This window comes from Peromyscus eremicus, chromosome 22 (genome assembly GCF_949786415.1).
Source record: "Peromyscus eremicus chromosome 22, PerEre_H2_v1, whole genome shotgun sequence".
Classification (NCBI taxonomy): domain Eukaryota; kingdom Metazoa; phylum Chordata; class Mammalia; order Rodentia; family Cricetidae; genus Peromyscus; species Peromyscus eremicus.
The window spans coordinates 37,431,952-37,438,620 of NC_081437.1; the positions used below are offsets into that span (position 1 = coordinate 37,431,952).

Sequence of the window (6,669 nt, forward strand, 5' to 3'; positions counted from 1 at the left end):
TGGCACTTATGGACTTGGGGGACAATTGGTTTGGATCCTGATTCTGACGTTTCCTGTGTCACAGTGGGCAAGTCATTTAAAGCTTTGGGCTCTCAGCTTTTACTTAGAAAGTGAAGATAAGAATATTCCTGCTTCCCGGAGGAGGGTGTGGCAGGTGCTGGACTAGGGCAGATGCATTGTTGCTGCTTTCTCGACTATCTGCTGTCCTCTGTCCCTCGGAGTGGGAGAACTAGGAAGCTCTGAATCGCTGGCCTTCCAAACTCCTAATCGCTGGTTATCTTGAGTCTTAAAGTCCCTGGAAGAGGCTCAAAGAACTTCTTCGCTGCCCCTGGGATTCCAGGCTGCAGACAGCGTAGCCACCAGAATCCAAGCGGTAGCTGCACCCTGTTCTAAATTCTGTTTCCCCGTGTGCTCTGTAACTGGGCCGCTCCTGAATCGCTAATGACCTTGAGAAGCAGTCCCAGCTCTGAATGTGGGATTCTGCTCTTTGAAGTCACCCACTTTCTTTGTGGGTCTGTTCTCCCCTCTCGGGCACACCCCCTTCCAGCTTTGATGGTGCCATTGTAACAACTGGGTTTGCAGTTATTAATTTCTGCGCACAGCAAGGTGCAGTTTTAATATACAGAAAATATAATTGCTATCTTGTGTAATCATTTTCTGAGGGCTGAAAGTGTAACCTTTAATTAATATTTCATCCGCAGGCGGGGCGGGTTACTTGAATAGGGCCTAAAAATATTGCTGTCCCTGTGTGTAGAGAATGTGAGTCGTGAGATGCACAGCCAGTGTCTGCTCCGCCATTGTTTGAGGTTGCTTCTAAAATTAAAGTGGTTAACCCGTTCACCTGGAATCACACGGGCTGCAGCTCCTGGAGGTGCAGGGCTTGGAGCAGTGGGAAAGGGGCATGCGGGCATGCGTCTAGGCTGCAGTTCTCAGCTGCCACCTGCCTGCCACAGCGGAGCCATTGCACCTACCTGAGATGTGAACATGGGGCAGGGGGCTGGAAGGCCAGTGCGTCTCCCATGAAAGCCAGCTTCGTGGAGTGTGTCCTGCCGAGCCTGGACCTCCACTCTCCACAGGCAGGACAGATGCTGTCTTTGATGTGCCAGAGGGGACACCTCAAATTTCCAAGTACAGCCTGGGGAAGACAAAGAGTGTTCCCTAGTTAGCCTGGGAAGCCCAGATAGGGAAGGAGGGCAGGTGGGGGCTGGCTAAGAGGCCCGGAGGGCAACGTCAAGGCTCCCATGGACCATTGTGGTTCTGAACAACTTCTTTTCCAGTTTGGGGGTTCTGGCTGGATAGGGTCATAGGGCTCATTCTGACCTTCGTGACATCCCCCGAGACCTGGGGCAACCTGTGGACAGTGTCAACCACTCCATCCTTTCACGACCGGATCTCTGACTGCACTTAGCCCTGCTCTCCACCCCCACAGCCATGGGGAAGGAGCCGCTTGCTGTGACTGAGGACACTGAGCCAAGTGTGGCCGATGTCACTGATCTGGATGTCACTGATCTGTCAGTCTACGGAAGTCAGCTGTGGGGTCCCGGGTCCGTGTGCAGTGGTTAGTGGGCACTACTGCGGTTGGATGTATGAGGTCCACTGCCCTGTGCACCCTTGGACCAACCCTTCAGAGTCCCCCTGTGATCCATCTGAGTTCTGATCCCTTAAGTAAAGGGGTTCATCAGTTGACTTCATAAACCCCATGGGGGGTCATTTAAGATCACCCCAAGGAGGCTGTCTCCTAGTTCTGGGCTTATCGAATTCTTTTGCAACTACCCGTCAGATGTTGTCAGGTGCCATGGGGTCATTAGAAGCTTCTGCGAGTGACAAAGGCGTAGGGTCGGCCACCCCTTCCTCTGGCGGCGTGCCTCAAGGGACCAGTGTGGGGAGGTGGGAAAGGGTGAGGACCTGATTCCATTTTGCTTCTGGGAGGAAGTGTTCTGTGCCACCTACGAGGAAAAGGGGACGGAATGTGGACAATGGCCCTTGTGGAATCCTACAAGCCCCGTCTCACCAGCTTTCGGGGCCAATGCTACAGCTACAGCGTTTGTTCTTCCCATCTGGCATATGAAGATCTCTCTAGGGGAGGAGATACCCAGCTGTGGGGGCTGAGGATACACAGTCAACGGTCCTCCTAAGGGACCTGGCCCTGGAGGGAAGGGCTGTGGGCCTTGTGGCAGGACACAGCCATCTTCTTCTCCAACCCTATGTTTCTCCGGCTCAGCTTCTTCTGGCTGTCACCCAGCTCTCAGTCACTCCCAGGAGGCCTCGAGGGGTCATCTTGGGTGTTTCCTCTCTACTCTGTCCCTTTTCAAACACTCCAGAGCAATACTGGGTTGGGGAAAGTTTTTTTTTTTTTTTTTCCTCTAGTCGTGTCTCAGAGGTCACCTAGTCAGTAACTGGCACATTTCAGATTTTGTTTTGATGCAAACAAGATCCTTGAGTGCAGTGTATCAGTATTAATGCATATAGGGTCAGGTTTATACAACATGCGCATGTTTTGGCTCATTTCTACCAGCTGTGTCTGGGGAAGCCCAGACAAAGCACACAAGACATAGTCCTCTGGGGGTTTCAGTGTGACACGTGAGGATTCAGACGTTTGGGGAAATTACTCCTCTGTCACTGCAGAAGTGCCAAGCAGCCCTCTGCACAGGTGGGGAGGCCCATTCTGTGTCAGAGTCTCGGCAGGGGCAGTCGCTACCTGGGTGGCGCATCTGGACACAGCTCCGGGGGTTCCTACGTGGGGTTGATGGTCATTTCAGTAGTTGAATTTCTCTGGGCCAAGCTGCCGATAACCTTGGATGCCTCCAGAGAGCTGCAGCCAGAGGCGGTTACTCAGGCTGCCCTGTGGGGGTGGGAGTGTCGGTGTCCTGCTGCAAAGGAGTCATTGGCATTCATTTAAGTGAATGAGTGTTGGGAGGATGGAAGCAGGGCTAGCTAGGCAGGGTGGTGGCGGCAGGGGCCACAGATTCAAACTGAAACCTCTTAAGGGACATGGCCTCAGAATTGTTCAAATGGCCACCCTGAACAACCCAACTATTTGTATTTGCAGGTGTCGGGCTCAGAGAAGCCACGTGGCTGGTCTCAGGTCACACAGCAAGGCAATGGCTGGGCTGGGGCTTAGGAACTTTCTGGGGACGCTTTGAAGTCCTTGGGCCCGGGGTGGGCAGGGCAGAGATCAGGTATCTTTCCTAGTCTTCCTATGCCCATCTTCTTTCTTTTCAGTTTACTTTCTTTCCTGCCCTTTCTCCCTATAGCCTACCATGTTCTTTTTGTTACACAAACCCCATATCAGAGCTGGGAAATCTTTAACAGCTTTGTGGAAATCCTGGGTGAGCATTATTCTCCTTGGAACCTGTGTGTGTGTGTGTGTGTGTGTGTGTGTGTGTGTGTGTGGTATGTGTGATGTTTGTGGTGTGTGTGCTTGAGACGTAACTAGTAAGTGAGTTAGGTGGGTGACTGCATGTGTGATGTGCATATATGGCATACACAAACTTATTCGTGTGGTGTGTGCGCATGTGTGAGCTATGCGCACAGATGCATTGGTGCGTGGTGTGCATGAATATACATGCAAGTGTGTATACATGTTTGTGCACGTGTGTATACTTGTGTACCAAAGGAGAAAAAGGTGACTCTATGGTAGAGGGTTTGACCCCGGTGTGGGGCTGCCCCAGGGTGTCCTGCTCCTCAGTTTCACTGGCCACCAGTGGGGGAGGGACCTGACACCCACCTCCGGTGCATCCTGAGGTGTGAGCTCTCAGGAACGGGCCACTGCTGTTTTCTTACTGCTGTTTGCCTTTGTTAACCCAGGTAGCAATTACCCATTTGGAGTATTTGGTGACTAATTAGTTTGCCCCATGGAGATGGCAGGATGATGTGTCCATTCGGCCTGATCTACTTTCTCAGCTCCCTGGAGAGGGCTGGGGAGGTCAGGGATGACAGGGTACAGGACTGGAAAGAGATGAGTTCCGAGCTCAGGATGCCCTGTGGCTGCCGGGGTCCCAGCTGCAGATCCCTGGGAAGATAAAAATAGCTTCCTGCCTCGGTTCGGCCCTTGCTGTTGTGTTACAGGCCACTTCCTCTGTGGGTGAAGCTCTTGGCTGTCTGCCCAAGAATGTAGGGTGGTGTCAGAGCCCCAGTCGGACCTGCCCTCTGAGTGCAGCGTCACTGTTGGCGGGGGAGCTGTGTCCTCTGCATCCCAGGATGATTTGAACCAGGACTGCAGAGGTGGGATGCTCATGGTAGAGGTGTTCCAAGACCCCAAGAGGAGGGAGGAAGGTGGGGAGTTGGCTCTGATACTTGCCTGAGCTGAACTGTGAGTTCAGTCACATATTGGTTCTCATGGGCCACAGGCTGAGCCCCAAAGAGTTGGTGATGCATTATTGCTCTCCCAAAGGTATCAGTCAAAGAGGACTCAGACAAGTAGGTGAACTGTCAGTCTAGGCGAACACATTGTAGGTGTGAGAACCATGCCCAAGTAGAGCTCTATTTTGGAGAATGACTCTGCCTTTCCTGATGTTAGGGATATGGTTTGACACTCAAGCCCTGCAGACTACTGGCCCATCCTCAGGTACCTTTTTCTAGATAGGCAGAGGCTTTATTCAGGCTGCTTTGGTGTACATCTTCCAAAATGTGCCCAAGTCAGATGAGAAGGCTCTAGGCACCATCCCTGAAGGGTTCTAGAACCTCTCTGGGTGTGGGCCAGACTGGCCACCTTATAACACTTGCTGTACATCGACACAAGTCATCTCCTGGTAGCTCACGCTGGCATCAGGTGGGGTCCTTGACATTCAGCGGTCTGTCTATGCAGCTGGGGCAAGCTCCACCGAGATGAGGCTTTGACCAGGGTCATTGGCACATGGTTGTGTCAGCTCTGCCTCTCTGCTATAATTCAAGGCCAAGGACCTCGCCTTCTGAACACTTGGGGTTTCCCCAGGGCTCGGGCTTGTGCCTTGCCCTAGAGGACAGCCAGTGCCTGGTCACATGGTCAGGTTGCTTTCTCCGAAGCTGCAGCTGCTGTTCGTATGCAGTAAGGCTTGGATAGAGTATGGAGGCTTGGACTTGGGACAGCCCTGAGTCCTGTTCTTCTAGTTCCCTGTGACCTTGCACAAGGCCCTGGAATCTTTGAGTCACACCTTCAGAAGTTGTGATGTCTGTGTCTGGGGCTGTACTTCTTATGTGTTGGTCATAGGACGAACCAGATGCTCAGGCTCCCGGTAAGACGAACAGGGGTTTCTGGAGAAGAGCCTGTGGGCAATGACCTTGTGGTCCAGAGCCTGGACAAGTAGCCTTGAGTCTCCCTTTCGGTCCCAGGAGCCGTGGGGAGAGCACCCTGACTCTGGCAGGAGATACAGGGTACAAGGAAACCCCCGGGGAGAATGGGTGGTGCCATATGGCTCTGAACTGAGGTCAAGGGTGACCCCAGGTGCTTTCCAAAGCACCCCAGGAACAGATTTAAATAGTGCTATCACAGAGGACCTAGGCTGGGACAAGAGTGGCCATTCTGGGAGGTGCATGGCAGCTCCTCCAGGCCACCCATGACCATGGCTGGGGAACCAGTGCTGGTAAAGCCTCACACACAATTCCCTTCAACAAAAACACCAGGTGCAGCCTGTGGGTTAGAATTTCCATTTACATCACCTGGGGCTTTTCTGTCCAGTCTCCCCCTCCCCCACCTCTAGGAGGCTGTCATTCCCAAACCCAGTGGACTGAGTCTCTTTCCAGGGCTGTCCTCTTATTACGTGTTGGTACCTGGCAGGGCTGCTATTTACCGGAGACAGAATGCCCAGCTTATGCACGAGACATGGGATCCCCCAAAAACTAACCTGCAAAGGCAGAGCTGCGTGCCAGCGGTGGGGTCAGGAGTCCTGGGTCTAAAAGCCAGTCATGACCAGAATGGCCTTGGGAAAGCCAAGCTAGTTCCTATGTGTCGTCTGAACACAAGGGCAAAAATGCTTCCTCAGAGTCTGGGGGCGGGGTTCAAATAAGCAAGGAGGATGAAGGGTCTGGGATGGGGCCTGCCAGGTTGCAGTTAAGAATTCAACAGGGCATCTGTATCACTTCCACCGCCTGCAGGTTCAGGAAACATGGCTGAAGAGCGGGTAGTGAGGATTGAAGAGCCGGAGGACGGAGAAGAAGGTCATGAAACATCGCCATTGCGACCCTCAACACACAGTAGCTATGGATCCCTTCATAAGATTCCACCATGGATAAAGGATGTGCCCGGGGGTCCATCCCTACCCGAAGAGCTGATGACTATTAATGATTACTGGGGGTGTGTGGGGTCTTTTTCTCTAATGGTGTGTCCACTGGGGAGTGAGATGAGGAGAAAGGGTTCAGAGGGAAAGAAAGGGAGGTGCCCGATGGTAATGAGGGGCAGGGGCTAGTGTAATCACAACACATTATATACATGTGTGTGTGTGAGTGTGTGTGTGTATGTAACTGTCAAAAATTAAAAAAAAAAAAAAGGGAACAGATCAACGAGAATGGAAGAATTATAGTAACCCAGCTCAGGCAGCCTTGTGCTCCTTGCTCGGCACATCCCCCAGGAGGCAGCCCACTGAACGAGCACAGAATTCTCGAAACACAGAAAGCATGCTTATCATTCTTTTAAACGACGAGGAACCAGGAGCCAGATGGTAAGAACACAGATGACCACCACGTCCGTCTTGT

General features: G+C 52.5%; 1 long non-coding RNA gene across 1 annotated transcript in view; it reads left to right on the plus strand.

Moving 5' to 3' along the window:
• Positions 1-6,244, plus strand: part of LOC131897312 (uncharacterized) — a 42,819-nt gene extending 36,575 nt beyond the window's left edge. The window contains exons 2-3 of the long non-coding RNA XR_009375648.1: positions 3,255-3,329; positions 6,073-6,244. This is a non-coding gene — a long non-coding RNA (uncharacterized LOC131897312). The remainder of the gene's footprint in view (positions 1-3,254; positions 3,330-6,072) is intronic.
• The last annotated feature ends 425 nt before the right edge of the window (positions 6,245-6,669 follow it).